At 43.3% G+C, this 21,235-nt stretch overlaps 1 pseudogene; it reads right to left on the reverse strand.

The window, feature by feature from the left end:
* Positions 1–16,276: 16,276 nt before the first annotated feature.
* LOC116583350 lies at positions 16,277–18,442 on the reverse strand (annotated as a pseudogene).
* Positions 18,443–21,235: the final 2,793 nt, after the last annotated feature.

Genomic DNA, 21,235 nt, shown 5'->3' on the forward strand with positions numbered 1-21,235 from the left:
TCCAGGAGCATGGAACATTTTTCCATTTCTTTGTGTCTTCCTCAATTTCTTTCATGAGTACTTTATAGTTTTCTGAGTATAGATTCTGTGCCTCTTTGGTTAGGTTTATGCCTAGGTATCTTACGGTTTGGGGTGCAATTGTAAATGGGATTGACTCCTTAATTTCTCTTTCTTCTGTCTTGCTGTTGGTGTAGAGAAATGCAACTGATTTCTGTGCATTGATTTTATATCCTGACACTTTACTGAATTCCTGTACAAGTTCTAGCCGTTTTGGAGTGGAGTCTTTTGGGTTTTCCACATATAGTATCATATCATCTGCGAAGAGTGATAATTTGACTTCTTCTTTGCCGATTTGGATGCCTTTAATTTCCTTTTGTTGTCTGATTGCTGAGGCTAGGACCTCTAGTACTATGTTGAATAGCAGTGGTGATAATGGACATCCCTGCCGTGTTCCTGACCTTAGCGGAAAAGCTTTCAGTTTTTCTCCATTGAGAATGATATTTGCGGTGGGTTTTTCATAGATGGCTTTGATGATATTGAGGTACGTGCCCTCTATCCCTACACTTTGAAGAGTTTTGATCAGGAAGGGATGCTGTACTTTGTCAAATGCTTTTTCAGCATCTATTGAGAGTATCATATGGTTCTTGTTCTTTCTTTTTATTGATGTGTTGTATCACATTGACTGATTTGCGGATGTTGAACCAACCTCGCAGCCCTGGAATAAATCCCACTTGGTCGTGGTGAATAATCCTTTTAATGTACTGTTGAATCCTATTGGCTAGTATTTTGTTGAGTATTTTCGTATCTGTGTTCATCAAGGATATTGGTCTATAGCTCTCTTTTTTGATGGGATCCTTGTCTGGTTTTGGGATCAAGGTGATGCTGGCCTCATCAAATGAGTTTGGAAGTTTTCCTTCCATTTCTATTTTTTGGAACAGTTTCAGGAGAATAGGAATTAGTTCTTCTTTAAATATTTGGTAGAATTCCCCCGGGAAGCCGTCTGGCCCTGGGCTTTTGTTTGTTTGGAGATTTTTAATGACTGTTTCAATCTCCTTACTGGTTATGGGTCTGTTCAGGCTTTCTATTTCTTCCTGGTTCAGTTGTGGTAGTTTATATGTTTCTAGGAATGCATCCATTTCTTCCAGATTGTCAAATTTATTGGCGTAGAGTTGCTCATAGTATGTTCTTATAATAGTTTGTATTTCTTTGGTGTTAGTTGTGATCTCTCCTCTTTCATTCATGATTTTATTTATTTGGGCCCTTTCTCTTTTCTTTTTGATAAGTCGGGCCAGGGGTTTATCAATTTTATTAATTCTTTCAAAGAACCAGCTCCTAGTTTCGTTGATTTGTTCTATTGTTTTTTTGGTTTCTATTTCATTGATTTCTGCTCTGATCTTTATGATTTCTCTTCTCCTGCTGGGCTTAGGGTTTCTTTCTTGTTCTTTCTCCAGCTCCTTTAGGTGTAGGGTTAGGTTGTGTACCTGAGACCTTTCTTGTTTCTTGAGAAAGGCTTGTACCGCTATATATTTTCCTCTCAGGACTGCCTTTGTTGTGTCCCACAGATTTTGAACCGTTGTATTTTCATTATCATTTGTTTCCATGATTTTTTTCAATTCTTCTTTAATTTCCCGGTTGACCCAGTCATTCTTTAGAAGGATGCTGTTTAGTCTCCATGTATTTGGGTTCTTTCCAAACTTCCTTTTGTGGTTGAGTTCTAGCTTCAGAGCATTGTGGTCTGAAAATATGCAGGGAATGATCCCAATCTTTTGATACCGGTTGAGTCCTGATTTAGGACCGAGGATGTGATCTATTCTGGAGAATGTTCCATGTGCACTAGAGAAAAATGTGTATTCTGTTGCTTTGGGATGAAATGTTCTGAATATATCTGTGATGTCCATCTGGTCCAGTGTGTCATTTAAGGCCTTTATTTCCTTGCTGATCTTTTGCTTGGATGATCTGTCCATTTCAGTGAGGGGAGTGTTAAAGTCCCCTACTATTATTGTATTATTGTTGATGTGTTTCTTTGATTTTGTTATTAATTGGTTTATATAGTTGGCTGCTCCCACGTTGGGGGCATAGATATTTAAAATTGTTAGATCTTCTTGTTGGACAGACCCTTTGAGTATGATATAGTGTCCTTCCTCATCTCTTATTATAGTCTTTGGCTTAAAATCTAATTGATCTGATATAAGGATTGCCACTCCTGCTTTCTTCTGATGTCCATTAGCATGGTAAATTCTTTTCCACCCCCTCACTTTAAATCTGGAGGTGTCTTTGGGCAACATATAGATGGGTTTTGGTTTTTTATCCATTCTGATACCCTGTGTCTTTTGACAGGGGCATTTAGCCCATTAACATTCAGGGTAACTATTGAGAGATATGAATTTAGTGCCATTGTATTGCCTGTAAGGTGACTGTTACTGTATATGGTCTCTGTTCCTTTCTGATCTACCACTTGTAGGCTCTCTCTTTTCTTAAAGGACCCCTTTCAATATTTCCTGTAGAGCTGGTTTGGTGTTTGCAAATTCTTCCAGTTTTTGTTTGTCCTGGAAGCTTTTAATCTCTCCTTCTATTTTCAATGATAGCCTAGCTGGATATAGTATTCTTGGCTGCATGTTTTTCTCGTTTAGTGCTCTGAAATATCATGCCAGCTCTTTCTGGCCTGCCAGGTCTCTGTGGATAAGTCAGCTGCCAATCTAATATTTTTACCATTGTATGTTACAGACTTCTTTTCCCAGGCTGCTTTCAGGATTTTCTCTTTGTCACTGAGGCTTGTAAATTTTACTATTAGGTGACGGGGTGTGGGCCTATTCTTGTTGATTTTCAGGGGCGTTCTCTGAACCTCCTGAATTTGATGCTCGTTCCCTTTGCCATATTGGGGAAATTCTCCCCAATAATTCTCTCCAGTATACCTTCTGCTCCCCTCTCTCTTTCTTCTTCTTCTGGAATCCCAATTATTCTAATGTTGTTTCGTCTTATGGTGTCACTTATCTCTCGAATTCTCCCCTCGTGGTCCAGTAGCTGTTTGTCCCTCTTTTGCTCAGCTTCTTTATTCTCTGTCATTTGGTCTTCTATATCACTAATTCTTTCTTCTGCCTCATTTATTCCTAGCAGTGAGAGCCTCCATTTTTGATTGCACCTCATTAATAGCTTTTTTGATTTCAACTTGGTTAGATTTTAGTTCTTTTATTTCTCCAGAAAGGGCTTTTATATCTCTCGAGAGGGTTTCTCTAATATCTTCCATGCCTTTTTCGAGCCCGGCTAGAACCTTGAGAATTGTCATTCTTAACTCTAGATCTGACATATTACCAATGTCTGTATTGATTAGGTCCCTTGCCTTCGGTACTGCCTCTTGTTCTTTTTTGTGTGTTGAATTTTTCCGTCTTGTCATTTTGTCCAGATAAGAGTATATGAAGGAGCAAGTAAAATACTAAAAGGGTGGCAACAACCCCAGGAAAATATGCTTTAACAAAATTAGAAGAGATCCCAAATTGTGAGTGGGGAGAAAGGGGATAAAAAGGGTTCAAAAAGAAAGAAAGAAAAAAAAAAAGAAAAAAGAAAAAGAAAAGAAAAGAAAAGAATTTTAAAAAAAGAAAACAAAAATATAAAAAAGAAAAAATATATATATTAGATAAACTAGTTAAAAAACGTTAAAAAAGAAAAAGGTAAAAGTTAAAAAAAAATTTTACCAGAAGGCGAGAAAAAAAACAAAAAAATGAAAAGCAAAAAATTAAATTAACTGCAAGACTAAAAAAAATCACAGGGAAAAAGCCATGAGTTCCGTGCTTGGCTTTCTCCTCCTCTGGAATTCTGCTGCTCTCCTTGGTATTGAAACCGCACTCCTTGGTAGGTGAACTTGGTCTCGGCTGGATTTCTTGTTGATCTTCTGGGGGAGGGGCCTGTTTTAGTGATTCTCAAGTGTCTTTGCCCCAGGCGGAATTGCACCGCCCTTATCAGGGGCCGGGGTGAGTAATCTGCTCAGGTTTGCTTTCAGGAGCTTTTGTTCCCTGAGCGCTTTCCGTAGAGTTCCGGAGGACGGGAATACAAATGGTGGCCTCCTGGTCTCCGGCCCGGAGGAGCCGAGAGCCCAGGGCCGCACTCCTCAGTGCGCCCTCAGAGAACAGCGCCCAGTTACTCCCGTCTGCCTGACCTCCGGCCGCGCTCCGAGCTCACCGAGCCTGCGACCGGTTCAAGGTAACACCGAGCTGTGAGCTTACTGTCGGCTCTGTCTCTGTAGCCGGCTTTCCCGTTCCAATACCCGCAAGCTCTGCGACACTCAGACACCCCCGATCCTTCTGTGACGCTGCAGGACCTGAGGCCACGCTGACCCCGCGTGGGTTTCGCCCCGGTTTAGCCTCTGGAGCGATGTCCCTCAGCGGAACAGACTTTTAAAAGTCCTGATTTTGTGCGCCGTTGCTCTGCCGCTTGCCGGGAGCCGGCCCCTCCCCCCGGGGTCTATCTTCCCGTCGCTTTGGATTCACTTCTCCGCCGGTCCTACCTTTCAGAAAGTGGTTGTTTTTCTGTTTCCAGAATTGCTGTTCTTCTTCTCTTTGATCTGCCGATGGATTTTCAGGTGTTTGCAATCTTTAGATAAGCTATCTAGCTGATCTCCGGCTAGCTGAAGTAGTGTCAGCCTGCTACTTCTCCGCCATCTTGACTCCGCCCCCTCTACCAAATATTTTAAAGAGGAGTTTTCACTACTGGGTATTCACCCCAAAGTTACAGATGTAGTGAAAAGAAGGACCATCTTTACCCCAATGTTCATATCAGCAATGGCCACGGTCGCCAAACTGGGAAGAGCCGAGATGCCCTTCAATGGATGAATGGATAAGGAAGATGTGGTCCATATACACTATGGAGTATGATGCCTCCATCAGAAAGGACGAATACCCAACTTTTGTACCAACATGGACAGGACTGGAAGAGATTATGCTGAGGGAAATAAGTCAAGCAGAGAGAGTCCATTATCATATGGTTTCACTTATTTGTGGAGCATAACAAATAGCATGGAGGACATGGGGAGTTAGAGAGGAGAAGGGAGTTGGGGGAAATTGGAAGGGGAGGTGAACCATGAGAGACTATGGACCCTGAAAAACAACCTGAGGGTTTTGAAGGGGTGGGGGGTGGGAGGTTGGGGGAACCAGGTGGTGGGTATTAGGGAGGGCACGTATTGCATGGGGCACTGGGTGTGGTGCATAAACAATGAATTCTGGAGCACTGAAAAGAAATTAGAAAAAAAAAAAAAGAGGAAGAGAGCTACAGGCCACGATCCCTGATGAACATGGATGCAAAAATTTTCCACAAGGTACTAGCTAATAGGTTCCAACAGTACATTACAAGAATTGTTCACCACAATCAAATGGGGTTTATTCCTAGGTTGCAAGGGTGGTTCAATATTTGCAAATCAATCAACATGATACACCACATAAATCAAAGAAAGGACAGGGACCATATGATCTTCTCAACAGATGCAGAAAAAACATCTGAGAAAGTATAGCATCCATTCTTTTTTTTTAGGGCAAAGATTTTATTTATTTTAGATGATAGAGGGATAGATAGATAGAGAGAGACAGAGAGGAGAGGCAAAGGGGAGGAAGAGGGGCAAGCAGACTCTGCGTTGAGCATGACCCTGAGATCATGAGCTGAGCTGAAATCAAGAGCTGAACGCTTAACCGACGGAGCCACCCAGGCGCCCCACAGCATCCATGCTTGATTAAAAAATAAAAAAAAACCCTCAACAAAGTAGGAATAGTGGGAACATACTTCAACATCACAGAGGCCATATACGAAAGACCGATATCATCCTCAGTGGGGGGAAACTGAGAGCTTTTCCTCTACACTCAGGAACAAGACAGGGATGTCCACTCTCACCACTGTTATTTACCATAGTACCGGTATTTCTACTTCTAGTTTTTTGAGGAACCTGCATAGTGTTTGCTTGTAAAACTGCCACTGCTTGTAGATGGCATGGTACTGTATATAGAAAACACTAAAGACCCCACCAAAAATCTATTAGGAGTAAGAAATGAATTCCATGAGGTTGCAAGATACAAAATGGATATACAGAAATCTGTTGTGTTCTACACACGAACAAAGAAGAAGGAGGAAGAGAAGTTAAGAAAGCAAGCCTATTCACAGGCGCACCAAAAATAATAATACATATGAACAAATCGAACCAGGGAGGTGAAAGACCTCTACTCTGAAAACTACGTAAGACATTGATGGAAGAAACTGAAGATGACACAAACAAGCGGGAACATATATGATGCTCGGGGCTTAGAAGAATTATCATTGTTTAAATGTCCACACGACCCCAAATGATCTACAGATTCCATGTAATCCCTATCAAAATACCAATGGTGTTTTCCACAGAGCTAGGACAAATAATCCTGAAGTTGGAATGGAACCATAAAAGACCCTGAACAGCCACAGCACTCCTGAGAAAGGACAAAGCCGGAGGCACCACAATCCCGGATCTCAAGCTATACTCCATAGCTATAGTAATCAAAACAGCATGGTACTGGCACAAAACCAGACACATAGGTCACTGGAACAGAACAGAGGACCCGGAAATAAACCCACACTTATACAGCAAGTTAATCTATCCCAAAGGAGGCAAGCGTATACAATAGAGCAAAGACCGTGTCTTCAGTAAATGGGGCTGAGAAAACTGGAGGGCAACACGCACCAGAATGAAACTGGCCCGCCTTCTTACACCACACACAAAAATATACTCAAAGTGGATTATAGACCTAAATGTGAGGCCTGAAACAATAAAACACCTAAAAGAAAACACGGGCTGTCATCCCTTGGACATCAGCCTTAGCAACATATTTATGTCTCCCCAGGCAAGGGAAACAAAAGCAAAAATAAACTATTGGCACGAAAAATAATTCCTGAGTATTGCTAAATTTCCAGCCAGGGACAAAGTTTCTTCAATTGTATTAAAAAAAACCACTCGAAACCATTAAGCAACAGTACAAAGAAAAAGAATTTTTTTTACGGTTTGATTCTTTGACTCGGAAACCAAATAAGTACCACACATTGTGATTGGCGGAGATGTCTCTTAAGTCCCTTTTAATCGATAGGATCTTCCTCCATGTTTTTCTTGTTTCTCTTTCTTTTGCTTATTGTGGTGAAGTTGACATAGCATTTACCACTTTAATCATTCAGGAGTGTTTAGTACCTTCCTGATGGGGTGCAGCCATCACCACCCATTAGCTTCAGAACATTTCCATCACCCCCAAAGGTAACCCTTACCCATTAAGCAGTCACTCTCCGTCCCCCCAGTTCTCAGGTTCTGGAAAACACTATTGTGTTTGGTGTCTCTTTTAAGTTGCCTGTGCTGGATATTTCACATAAATGGAATCAAACAACGTGTGGTCTTTCGTGTCTGGCATCTTTTGCTCAACCTTTTGCTCAGACTTTAAGGTTTATCCGTATTGTAGCATATATCAGAAATTCATTCCTTCTCTTTGACCAAAGAATATTACATTATATGGATATACCAAATTTGTTTATCCGTTCTTCACTTGATGGAAACTTGAGATGTCTCCATCCTTTCTATAAACATTTTTTTTTGAGAGATTCTTTTTTTTTTTTTTTTAAAGATTTTATTTTATTATTTATTTGACAGAGAGAAATCACAAGTAGATGGAGAGGCAAGCAGAGAGAGAGAGAGAGGGAAGCAGGCTCCCTGCCGAGCAGAGCGCCCAATGCAGGACTCGATTCCATGACCCTGAGATCATGACCTGAGCCAGAGGCAGAGCCTTTACCCACTGAGCCACCCAGGCGTCCCATATGGTAGTTCTATATTTAACCTACTGAGGAATCACTCAAATTGTTTTACGTGGTGGCTGCACCGTTTTATATTTCCACCAGCAATATATGAGGGTTCCAATTTCTCCACATTTTTGCCAACTCCAATTATTGTCCTTTTCTAAAATTTTTAAAAAATATTTTTTAAAGGGATTTTATTTATTTATTTATTTATATGAGAGAGAGAGAGAGAGAGAGAGAGAGAATGAGCAGGGAGCACAGCAGAAGGAGAGTGGTAGAGGGAGAGGGAGAAGCAGTCTCCCAGCTGAGCAGGGGGCCATTAAATGGGGGCTTAATCCCAGGACCCTGGGATCGTGATGTGAGCGAAAGGCAGACGCTAAACCGACTGAGCCACCCAGGTGCCCCTGTCTTTGTATTTTTTAAAAAAATAACCTAGAGTGTTTTATTACTTTCAGGTGTACCATATGATCATTCTATAATTCTATACATTACTCGGGGCTCATTGCAATTGAGAAATGTACTCTTAATCCCCTTTATTTGTTCCACCTGTCTCCCCACCCACCTCCCCTCTGGCAACCACCAATTTGTTCTCTGTATTTAAGAGTCTGGTTTTTTTTTTTTTTTTTTTTTTTCCTTTGTCTTTTTTTTTTATTTTTTTTTACTCTGGTTGTTCATTTGTTTCTTCAATTCCACATATGAGGGAAATCCTATGGTATTTGTCTTTCTCTATCTGACTTACGTCACTTAGCATTATACCCTCTAGGCCCATCCACGCAGTTGCAGTGAGACCTTCAGTAAAGATGGAGGAAATATAAAAAAGAACCTGTCAGGGATGAAGAATTCAACAAGTCAAATAAAACATACACTAGAGGGAATCAATAGCAGATTAGAGGATACAGAAGAATGGACTGACAATCTGGAAGGCAGGGTAATGGAAAGCAACCGAGCTGAAGAGCAAAAGAAAAAAAGAATAATGAAAAAAATGAAAATAGGTTGAAGGAACTCAGGGATACCAGCCATCAAGCATAATAACATTTGCAGTATAAGATCCAAGAAGAAGAAGAGAGGGGAGGGGCAGAAAATTTATTTGAAGAAATTACTTTCCTTTTAAAAAAAAATTACAGCATTCTTAGTGGGTGTGAAGAGATGTCTCCTTCTCGTTTTGATTTTCACTTCTCTGAGGACTAATGATGTTGGGCATCTGTTCACGTGCTCATCGGCTGTTTGTGTATCTTATCTTCTCTGGAGAAATGTCTACATTCACATCTTTAGTCCATTTTAAAGTGTGGTTGTCTTTTTGTTGTTGAGTCGTGAGTGTTCTTTATATGTTCTAGATACTAGACCCTTTCCAGATACATGATTTGAAAATATTTCCTCCCATGCCACTGGCTGTCTTCTCACTCTCTTGCAAGTGTCCCCTCATGCTAACATTTTGGTTAAGTCCAATTTGCGCATTTGTTTTTCTTGTGTTGCTTGTGTGTTTGGTGCTATATCTAAGAAACCAACGCCAAACCCAAGGTCATGAAGATTCAGCCCTATGTTTTCTTTACAGAGTGTTATGGTTTTAGCTCCTAAATTGAAGTCTCTGATCCATTTTGAGTTCATTTTGTGTCTGTTCTGTCAAAAGGGTCTAGCTTCCTTCTTTTTGCATGTGGATACCCAGTTGTCCCAGCACCGTTTGTTGAAAAGACTGTTCTTTTCCCACTGCATGGTCTTGGCACCCCTGCTGAAAATCAGTGACCGTATGTGTATGTGTTTATTCATGGACCCTCAGTTTTATTCTACTGGCCTAAGTGCCTAGCCTTGTGATGATACCACGCAATCTTCATTACTGTAGCTTTGTAGTAGGTTTTGAAATTGGAAAGTGTGAGTCCTCTAACTTTGTTCTTTGTTCTCAAGTTTGTTCTGGTGTTGGAGTCCCTTGCAATTCTATATGAATTTGAGGATCACTTTTTCTGTTTCTACAAATAGGGCGTTGGGATTATGATGGGGATCACACTGAAACTGTAGATAAATTTGGAGAGTGTTGCCATCTTAACAACATTACATCTTCCAACCCATGAACGCAATGTGTCTTTACATTTACTTAGGTCTTCTTTAGCTTCTTTCAACAATGTTTCATAGCTTTCTGTGTACAGGCTAAATTTATTCCTAAGTATCTTTAAAAAAATTTTTTTTAGTTTATTTATTATTATTACGTTCAGTTAGCCAATATAGAGTACATCATTAGCTTTTGATGTAGTGTTCCATGATTCATTAGTCACATATGACACCCAGGTCTTTCTTCTTTTTGGTGCTATGGTAAATGGAATTATTTTATTAGTTTTCTTTCCTCATTCCTTTCCTTTCCTTTCTTCTTTTCCTTTCTTTCTTTCCTTCCTTTCTTTCTTTTTTAAGTAGGCTCCACGCCCAATGCGGGGCTTGAACTGAGAACCCTGAGATCAAGAGTCAGATGCTTTACTGACCGAGCCACCCAGGCACACTTCTTAGTTTCCTTTTCAGAATGTTCACTGCCAACATATGGGTACATAATTGGATATTGTGTGCTGATTTTTTATTCTGCAACTCTGCAGAATTCATTTATTAGCTCTAATCGCTTTTGTAATGCATTTCTTGGGATATTTTTACTATGTAAGATTCTGTCACCTGCAAATAGTTTTATTTCTTCTTTTCCACATTTGATGCCTTTTATTTCTTTTCCTTGACCAGTTGCTCTGACTAGAATGTTCAGTACAATGTTGAATAGAAATGGCAGGAGTGAACATTTTGACTTGTTTGTGGTTTTAGGGGGATGCATTCATTCATTTTTTTTTTTAACCTCTGCTTTTTTTTTTCATTATATTCAGTTAGCCAACATACAGTACATCATAAGTTTTTTTTTTAATTTCTTTTCAGCGTAACAGTATTCATTGTTTTTGCACCCCACCCAGTCCTCCATGCAATCTGTGCCCTCTCTAACACCCACCACCTGGTTCCCCCAACCTCCCACCCCCCGCCCCTTCAAACCCCTCAGATTGTTTTTCAGAGTCCATAGTCTCTCATGGTTCACCTCCCCTTCCAATTTCCCTCAACTCCCTTCTCCTCCTAAGTTTTTATTGTATTGTTCAACGATTCATTAGTTGCATATAGCACCTGGTGTTCATCCCAACACGTGCTCTCCTTAATACCCGTCATGGAGTATGATATTAGCTGTGTGTTCTTCATAAATGCCCATCTCTAAGTTGAGGATGTTCCCTTCTAATCCTCGTTTTCTGAATTTTGGATTTTGTCCAATACTGACCAATATCTGAGTATTGGATTTTGTCACATGCATTTTCTGCATGAATTTGTGGTAATCATGTGGTTTGTTCACATCATTTTGTTAATGTGGCGTATTATTTTGATTTTCATATGTTGAACCACCTTTACATTCCTGTGATAAATCCCACTTTGTCATGATGTGTAATCCTTTTAATTAAAATTCTTTTAATCAAGGAGACTGCTGGGTTTGGTGTGCCAGCATAGCTTTTAGCGCTTTTGCATTTGTGTTCATAAGGAGTATTGGTCTGCACTTCTCTTGTGCTGACTTAGTCTCACTTTGCTATCCCGGTAAGGTTGGCCTCATAGAATGAGATAAGAAGTCCCCCCCCCTTCCATTTTTTGGGAAGAGTTTGCAAAGGATTTATAATTCTTCTTTAAGCACTCGGTAGAATTCACCAGTGAAGCCACCAAGTCCTGAGCTTTCCTTTGTTCTGAGGTTCTTGATAATAGAGTCAATCTCTTTTTTAATTTTTTATAGGTGTATTGAGAATTTCTATTTCCTCATGAGTGCGTTTTGTTTGTTTCTGGGAAATGGTCCTTTTCGTCTAACTTGTCTGAATTTTGGTGTGCAATTGTTCATAGCATTCACTTGCCATCTTTTTTTTTTTTTTTAAATCTCTGTAAGGCCGATAGTAATGTAGCCCACTTTCATTTCTGATTTTCATAATCTGACTCTTCTTTCTTAGTATAGAGTCAGTACTGCTTTAATTTCTTATATTGTAAGGAGATAGCGGCTTCATAGGCTTCCGTGTGTGCCTTTCCAAATAATGGGACTTGTGCTAATATGAAGATTCTGTCACCTACCAAGTACATTATTGCCTACTATATACTGAGACCCTGGAGGAAACAAAACAGAACAAAACAAAACCCTGGGTGATCCACAGAACCAATAGATTTCCCGTCATATTAAAATGAAGCATAACTCTGTTATTATCTGGACTTCAGGAGCCCCTTTACAAGCAGAGAACTCATATTCTATATATATATATATATATATATATATATATATATATATATATATATATATTTCTCAAATGCAGGTATCCTCCTTACCACAGTGCACATTCACCCTGGTAAACAGACACGGGTTTTGGGGAAAGGTTTGGCTGGGCTTTTCTGACCTCCACCTTAATCAAAGGGCTCTGGGCCCATGGGCTGACTTAGACCTGGACACTTGGTGGGGGAGTACAGTTTTCCACTGCAGCTGAGGTTGCTAGCATCAGTTTTCTGCTTGCCAGCTCTTGTTTTGTTTTGTTTTCCTTATGAGAATCAAGTAGTACCCCAGCCAGCTGTCCATACATCCAGACCCTGGAACATTACTACCTACTAACTATACTATCTGTATGTCCACAGGTTCTGGCCTTGCTGTCCAGTATGGAAGTGATGCCCTCCTTGCCCCGGTAGTTCTGTGCCACCATTGGGACCCTGCCTTTTGAGAATCCCGTCATCTCCATTGATTGCCAGTTCCACGCCAGCATCGCTTGCTTCCAACCATGGTTTGCAGAGGAGAGTCAGCACTGAGCTCTTCAAAGATGTCAGGGCCGCTTCACCAGCACCTTCCTTATTTGAGGAGTGATTTCCCCACCCTCCAAAGAAACAGTGGCTGGAGGGAGGACGTCTGATCTCACATGATGAATCCTGTCTAAAAACCTACTCCCCTGGAGTCTGATCTCACATGATGAATCCTGCCTAAAACCTACTCCCTGGAGTCTGATCTCACATGATGAATCCTGTCTAAAACCTACTCCCTGGAGTCTGATCTCACATGAATGAATCCTGTCTAAAAACCTACTCCCCTGGACCTTCTCACCAATTCCTCAATTTTCTCTGCCTAGGAAGTTCCAGCACTTCCATGTCATGTACTATAGACTGTTGTTGCCCACGCTTGTACGATATGCACATCAGGCTGCTGGGTTGGCCCCTTTAAGGACATCAACCCCCCACCCCCACCCCGCACCGCCCAGTCACGCTCTGTGCTCCCATGTTAGTAAGTTCTCCCGATACTGACTTATATTCTGTCCCTGTCTTGCGGGTCCAACATTCTCAACATCCATTGGCATATGTATTCTCTCACTTCCTGTAAGTACGCATGGGCCAGTTCCTACAGTTCCTTCTGAATGCAAGGCACTTCCCATCCGAACAAAACTGTATTTTTTCTCTTGTGCTGTATTCTTACCTAGTCTCACCTGCCCTTGTTAGTAGCCCGAGAGTAATGGAAGTTAGCAGAGATTAATGTTGAATAAGAGAAGCGACATCTGTTTAGGTGGCTGCCCTAAACGAGGTCTTTGCAGGGTCTCCAGGAACAAGGAAGCTTCTCTAGTAGCAAGAGTTAGGGGCTGCTAATGCCCAGGTGAGCTTTCAGGGGATTCTGGGTATTCAGTGTTCTCATGCTCGTCATCTTAGTGTATCTCGGGGTCCCACGTTTTCTCTGTCAGATCCATACGTAAATATGGAGACCCCCGTAAATCCTGTGCATGCCATCTCCATGCGGCTCTGCCAGCCAACAATTAGGGTCGGGGCCGGATCTTCTACCATCTGCCTTATGACTGGAGGAGTGGAGGTCTCCTTAATCCAGTAGGTTAGGGTGCGTGACAGGTTGGGCTAGCCCATCAGACAGACAGACACACACACACACACACACACCCCACACACACACACACACACACACACACACCCCACACACACACACGATAGAGAACCAGTTTAGGGCCATCTTAGAGCCACCTTAACCACTGCTCAGGCTGGAAGGTTTCTCAGCATCTACACAGCCAACCCCCCAAATCCAGCTGCACACCCCGAATGTGATCCTGGTTCAAGCGGAGGAGAAGAGATGCATGTCCTCGACATGTCTGCCCTCTTCAGTGAATGCATCAGGCATAAGTGACACCCCAGGAGGGACCATCTGCTCTCCCTTCACCCCAAACAAAGAGATACCCGCAATCTCCCAAGTATGGGAAAATCAGGAGTTCTGGTTTCACATCTAGGCCATCAATCCATTATGTCGATAAATATTTCTCATTAAGAACATGAGGCAGAGCATCACAGTCATCTTGGAAATGATGGACCCACCTGGGTCCCCAGGTTGCCATCTTTCTATGGCACCTGAAAGTCATCCTCAGATCAGAGCCTTAAACCACATCTTACTTGCTCTACTGACTCACAGTGCTATGGAGGGATGGATGGGTGGATGGGTGGATGAGGTAGTGAAGGAAATATTAGAATGTAGAGCCAGATATGGCTATATGAGAAGGCTGAAGTTGAGTGATATATTTGATTCAGAGAGACACGATGTTTATAGGAGAAATAAAGTGTGTTGTTCCAGTGTACGAGGTCCACGTACAGCATGCAGATGATGAGTTTCCAAGTACTTTTCAGGACCGTGAGGATGTCATGTGGATTCGCCCAGGCAGAATGCCTCAGGAGTCGTTGGTGTCTCTCAGGCAGAGTCCAAGGAAGGTTCTGATGGGCCTGAAGCTTACACAGTTTGGTAGGCCCTCTTCTAAAATTATAAAAAGAAGCATGAAAGTGGGTATTTACTGAGGGTGAGAAGAAAATTCATAACGGACCTTAAAATAGGAGGACTAAATCACTGAGATTCCAAAAATCGGTGCGCTAGCGTGCGTGCGCACACACACGGATGTATGTGTGTGTACATACATTACGGATCTATATTTAGAGATACCAGCTATGTAGTTGTACAATCTAAAGTACAATGGAGCAGAAGATCAAGGTAAAAGATACAATGGTTTTATTGTGAATCAAAACAGCGAACTCTTGCAAACTTCACACACACACACACACACACACACAAATCAATCACGTGGCCATATGAATACATAACATGGGCCTGCGAGGGACAGTTGATTCCCTCTAAGAATAAAAATGCACTCAGGTTCGTGTTAAACCTTTAGTGTTTTCTTTCACACCAAGTTTTAAAGTAAACTAGCTTTTGTGCCGTTCCCCGCCCCCCTCAAAAATGTTGTTTCAAGTGAGGATAACAATTCGTGGACTTCAGAATTCATCTTGTAGTGAGAGATGTTGTATTCTGACAACAGCCATGTTTAGCCCCATGGAGGATTTCCTGTTGCCCGTTTCGGAGTTCCCATATCCTTGTCCATCTGTATTGCTCAAGCAGCCTAGTGGGACTTACCAGGCTGCCTTTATGACCGCTGGAACCTGTCAGGGCTCGTCAGCAAATAAGTCAGAAGAGAAGGCTTGCTTGGTTTGAGACAATGACTGTGTTTTAGGGGACACAGGTCCGGAACAAAGCGCATGCTTCCCTACAATGTGTGCCACTTAGATGGGCTCCTAGCAGTGAGCCTGGATTACCTAGGCCTCAAATAGCTAAGCTTTGTGTATGATTACTCTCGTTGTCTTCCACATGGGGATGAAACACCACGTGTAAAGCATCCGGTCAGCTAGGAAGACAGCCAGGAGCCTGTTTTTAGGAAACCCTTTAGCCATCGAACAAGAGCTACTTCCCTAAGCGGAATGTGAGGGAAGCGTCGAGTCAACCATCTTGCACAGGCTGACCGAAGGCTTCCTGCCCGTTGAGATTTCGTTCACCCACACGTGGACTGTGGGCAGATGACCCATTAACTTTGGATTCCAGACTGCTTTGCCAAGAACCATTTGAAGGTAGTGGCAATATATAGAAAACAAAACAGCTCTGCTGTTGGCTTCGCCCCTCAGGGCTATTTTTCACAGAGATGAGCGTGGCAGATCGAATTTAGGAATTACCTTGAGAAAGCGATCAGATCATTTATACTGAGGCCTTGCAGAAAGAATGAGAAATCCATGTGATGTTTCTGCAAACACCTATCTGAGGTTTTTAAAAACGATCGTGGCTCGATGTCTGACACCAGGGGTCTTTCACGTAGTAAAAGAATGTGCCCCCTATATTAAAGCACAAAGTACTGTTCAAAAGCAACGTTATGAAGACATCTGGATAACTACACGTCCAAGCAAGTAGCGGGAAGTACAACTGTTTGCAGCACTTAACAAATTAGTTAAGCTTACAAACTAAAAACAAATTAACAGGTTAACAAACTAATTAACAAGTTAGTTTGTGAAGCGTTTGGGAACCAGACATGATGACGGCCGTGCTACCCGCAGGTGCTAGAGATGGATGCAAAAGGAATGCAGCATGTTCCCAGGGCCGCAAATTACAGGATGTAAGTTACATGCCGTACAGGATGGAAGGATCACACATTTCATACAGACAGGGCAGTGAGAGGTCTCCCTGCTAAAGTGTGGGCACAAGAAGAGTTATTTGGCTTTGCCCTTGGTTGCCGCTCTCTTTCTCATTCCCTTTACAATATTTTTATCAAATAGCTCCTTTTCCCGGTAATGCACCGGTGGCCCCTTTAGGTACTTTTGTTCTGCCTCCTCGTAACCTAATCCATCAAGTGCGGCAATTGAACAAATGATTGCTTCTGGCAGAAGAACTTCCAGAACAAAACTCACCTTGTCATCTCTTGCCAGAGTCAGCATTTTCTTGTCTATCTGTTGTAGATTTCTTGTAAATGTCTTACCACGACATCCAACTGGTCTTCATCCTCCAGGTATGTTTCAATGCAGATCACGTACCGGCTTGAATTCAGAAACGATGCCAGCCACCTGGACTGTTTCCTGCCTTTGACGATGTCCAGGAGGTGGTGATCGGCTCCTTTCTTTTCACAATGAAGTCCACGAGCTTCTGGTTGGCTCGGTCCCGAGCAGAGCCCTCATCCGGGCCGGGAGAATTTTCTTGTGGGGCCTCCTCCCACCCAGGGAGGCCTCCTCCTCAGAATCTTCCAGGTCGGCATAATTCACCTTTGGGAAATCGATCTCCACGTCCCCATCCTTGATGGCTTTCCTAATTGGGTAACTGATATCAGCGGCGTAATAGTCCAGGAAAGAGCCCGCAAAAGACCCACGACCGAGCCCTTCTCTGTAGTGGGAAATCAGGGAGAAGCACCAGTTCACACTCTGCTCGTACACTTTCCCGGCTCTCTTCATGAGTTTTTCCTTCTCCTTACAGTCCAGATGTTTTAATCTTCGAAGAGGAACTTGAATGCCACTCATTTCACAGGGCATGTTTGCCTCAATCAAAGCACCCTTGCGGTCTGCTCTGTTTGGCTGACACTCTTTACACTGCTGGCCAAAATGGGTGATTTTGAAATTATAAACCAGACCATCATTCCTCCTTCAATGGGACAGGGCTCTTGTGGAAAAGCCATGGTTATCGGTTGCCCCATTTCCTTGCCGACATCCTTTCTGATAGCAGTGGTGGGGTTAACGGCCTTCGAGTTGACTGAAGGCTGAAGTCCTTGCAGCCCTTTCTCAAACTCTAGTGCCTGCAGCTTCCTTTTTTTATTTGCCAGACGGAGTGAAGAACGCAGCCTCGGAGGAGGGGCGCTGGAGGGTGCCGCCGCACCTTCCAAGCCTGGCTTCCGGGGACCCTCTCCATGGTCCTCAACATTCCCGGAGAGGGCAGAGCATTCGGAGGAGACGGCCAGGGTCTTTGGGTAGGTGTCATGGGCCTCTTCTTTCAGAGCCTTGGGTACAGTGAGGTTGAAACCTGGTGGCGGAGATGGAAGGGTGCCTCCATCTTTAGCACCTGTACCCTCCTCCTTGACGGGGCGATGCAAGGCCCTGACTCTCAAGGTGTGCCTCTTTTCCTTGCCCTCTTTCTCATAGTCTTCGTCTGCACGTGATGGGAAGTTTGGGTACACGCTGGAGCTTTGTGAGGGCTCCGCTCGCGTTTTCCTGGGAATAGGCGTGACGGTTCTGTGTGCCTGTGGTTGGCCACTGCCTGGGGCGTCCTCAGTCTGTGAGCATACCAGCAGCGATCTGAGTTTTTTGCTTCTCCTAAGACGCCTCAGTAAGCTCCCTTTGGGCTTCCGGAACTTTTACGAGATCGCTTTTGTGGTCCCCTTTGGGACGCTTTTGGGGTCCCCTTTGTGGTCTCTGGATCATCTGATGCTCTTGCTGGACCCAAGTTCGCTCTCTCATTCAGAATCTCTAGGGCCACTGCAAGAGCGTTTCTGTAGGGCACTTCCTGTCCTGGTGGGACACTGGCCTTCGGCTCGGCTATCAGCAAGGAGGCAACGTATTCAATTTGAGACTCATTTAGGATCTTTGTGTCTGCGGTTTTCACTTTAATTTTTTCGTCTACTGAGAGTATTTCGACTTCGAGAAAAAGTGCCCTTTCGTCTTATGTCTTGGTGAGGTCCTAGCTCTGGACAAAACCTTGCTGGCCAGACGTGGCCTTTCCAATTGCACAGGACATACTCAGCATCCATTATGATTTGAGATTCCTCTCAGGAGGTAATTAAGAGAGGTCGAGAGGTCTGGCCATCACACCCACAGGCACGGCAGGTCTTCCCTGAAACAGTGTTCTTCACCACACCCTTTCGGCCTTAGGGACCGCGAAGGGCTCCCAGCTTGTGTGGCCCGTCCTTCTTCACCTGAATCTCCCAGGGTCCCGGGAACTTGTGCTTTGAAGGGACTATGCTGGAGAATACTGGAATGTGGGAAAGGAAAAGAAGAAAAGTATTAGGAAACAAATTCCTTCCGTGAAAGTAGAAGAACGATGGTCAATGAGAATTGATAAGAGCGCAAGCAAAGAAATAGAAAGAGTGTGTCTCCGACAGGGGGTAAGCCCATGGCCGCTATCGGGCGGAAAAATACAGAAGATACCAGAGGCGTTTTGTAACCGTCCAAACCCAACTTCTTGCCCTGCTTGTTACTACGGCGTGTTTAAAGAGCGTCTGTATGGGGAGGTGGGTGTCCACTTTGCAGATCTCATCTGTGTTACTGGACCATCCTGCGCCTTCTTGTGCTCCCTGGGGCTCATCCTGGGGGGATGCTTCGGTTTTCCTTTCCCTGGTGGGTGCTAATGCCACCCGGTGCACCCGAGGAAGCCAGAGGTGATCTCCAGCCTACAGACACTGAATGTCAGCACAATATCGTGTTCAGGAGCCTGAGCTTAGAATCCAGAGGCTCACGAAGGTCGTCCTGGGGGTTACTGGTACCGTCCTTCGTCAGGATTGCTGCAGGCGTGGGCCATTGGCTGCGCCCTGCACATTTTCATTTCTCTGTGGTGGTTGGAAAGGCTGTTCCCCTGCCCCTGGCACAATTTGGGGTAAGAAAGTGACTGTAGGGCGAGGAGAAAAATAAACCACCCTCCAAATGTCAACACGAAACGATTGCCAATGAAGTGTTTAGTAAAAGAGGAATGTCTTACAGGACACCACGTGGATCGGGGGGGAGGCGAGGTTCTGTGAGCTGCAGCTCTTGATTCACACACTCCAACTGCTTGTCCGGCAGACCCTCGACTCTGTTCTGTGCTTCTGAAGTGCACTGTCCTTCCAGGGATCGAATGACATCAACTGTAGATGCCCAGGACCTACCATATACCTCTAGTGTTAATCTAGAGAATCAGAAAAGCAGATGGGGAAATTAAGCCAACAAAGTGGGGATGGGCTCATCATTTTCCCTTCCCCAACTCTGGCATGCCGGCCATTCGGAAACAGAAAAACAATTAGTCAAATCTCATTTATCATGTGCACGCGCCTACTTGCTTCCTTCTTTTGCGTTCCAAGTATTTCGACCGTTAAGCTACTTAGTTAGGCCGGTCCTCCTATTTCAGAACCGTGGGGACTACTGCGTCCATGATAGTCCTTTTGTCTGCCTTGGAAGCATTGATTTAACAGGAGCAGCCGGGGGGGTGTGTGTGTGTGTGATGCGGGTGTGTGTGTAACAAAAATGGGGTCTATAATGTAAGCGTGTCTTGGTGTTTCTCAAGTAATATTACATGGGTTTGTAGAGAACACAAACGGGTGGGGAGGTATATACGGGGAGGCCATACACGATAGATGCGTACTGTCCGTGTGATGGCATATGGGCCTGTCACACGTTTCCTATGCGTCCGTGTACACATGCCTGCACATATTGTCGAGGACTACCTTTCTTCCCTCAAGTGCACATTTGATCACTGTTTCATGTGAATGCTGATTTTTTGCATGGTTTTTGTGAATCTCTTTACAATGTGGTTTCTCTGACATTTTAAAAACTTTATTCAAATACATTTCAAACATTTAGATGTGTGTAAGGCAGAAAATGCAGTTGTTCTCTCAATCCCCTCTCCCCGCCCCCCCAAGAAATACCCTGTTAATGAGTTCTACTCCTCTGTATATACACCTGTTCAAATGGGTATTATAACTCACAGATTTGAGCTCGTCCATTAATCAGTTTCAAATGATATGTTTCATAGTACAAAATATTATTTCCCTAATAAATGCATGAGTGCACAACTTTGTTCACACATACTCATAGATATAACAAGAAATGTATGGCGACTAACTATACCTACTTTGGGGATAGCCCGCACAAACCTTTTCTTGCCAGAGTGTATGATCACGCAGGTATTGTGTCCTCTGCTTTAGAGAACTCAGTGTGCCGGCTCTCAGAACACAGGTGTCATGTGAGGACACAGAACAAAAGGGAGAAGGAAAACAGGTGACTCAGCCAACTGCAGTCTCCCTGCAGCAGGACCTGCCAGCCCCTCATACAGGAGTGCCTGAGTCACCTCATCTCCAACCAGATAGCTACCCGTCCCCAAGACACACCACACACACACAACACACACAACACCACACACACAGACACACGCACTCAGAGTAATGACGTTAGAGGCCCAAGATGCCTGATGTTGATGCATATAATCCATGCTTTCTGCTCTACACACGCATGCAAATGTTTCTGCTTCCGGAGCAGATGTTATTTTTAGCTCCTTTCAGTTCCTTATTTTGAAATACACATGGAATTACCTAAACTGTTGTTTAAAATTATTAAGTGGGGAAAATGTTAAGCAGCAGTATTCTGATCACCTAGGAGGAATGCCAACTGCAACTATATGGGTCCAGAGACTCCCATCATTTTTTATTCTGTTTATACATATTTTCTGTAAGATATTAAAAAGGTCTTTAAAAACCATACCACCTAATTGAATATCCTCTCCTATTCTCATTTGTGTACATCTATCTGTTCAACTAGGAAAAACACTGTAATGGAGTAACTTTCAGCAGACAACCAAAATGTCAATGGCAGTTCATTCTCCGATGACCAAAGCAATGCACCCTTCAGAGAGGCAATCGGAAGGGAAGGGTGT

This window comes from Mustela erminea, chromosome X (genome assembly GCF_009829155.1).
Source record: "Mustela erminea isolate mMusErm1 chromosome X, mMusErm1.Pri, whole genome shotgun sequence".
NCBI classification, from domain to species: Eukaryota; Metazoa; Chordata; class Mammalia; order Carnivora; family Mustelidae; genus Mustela; species Mustela erminea.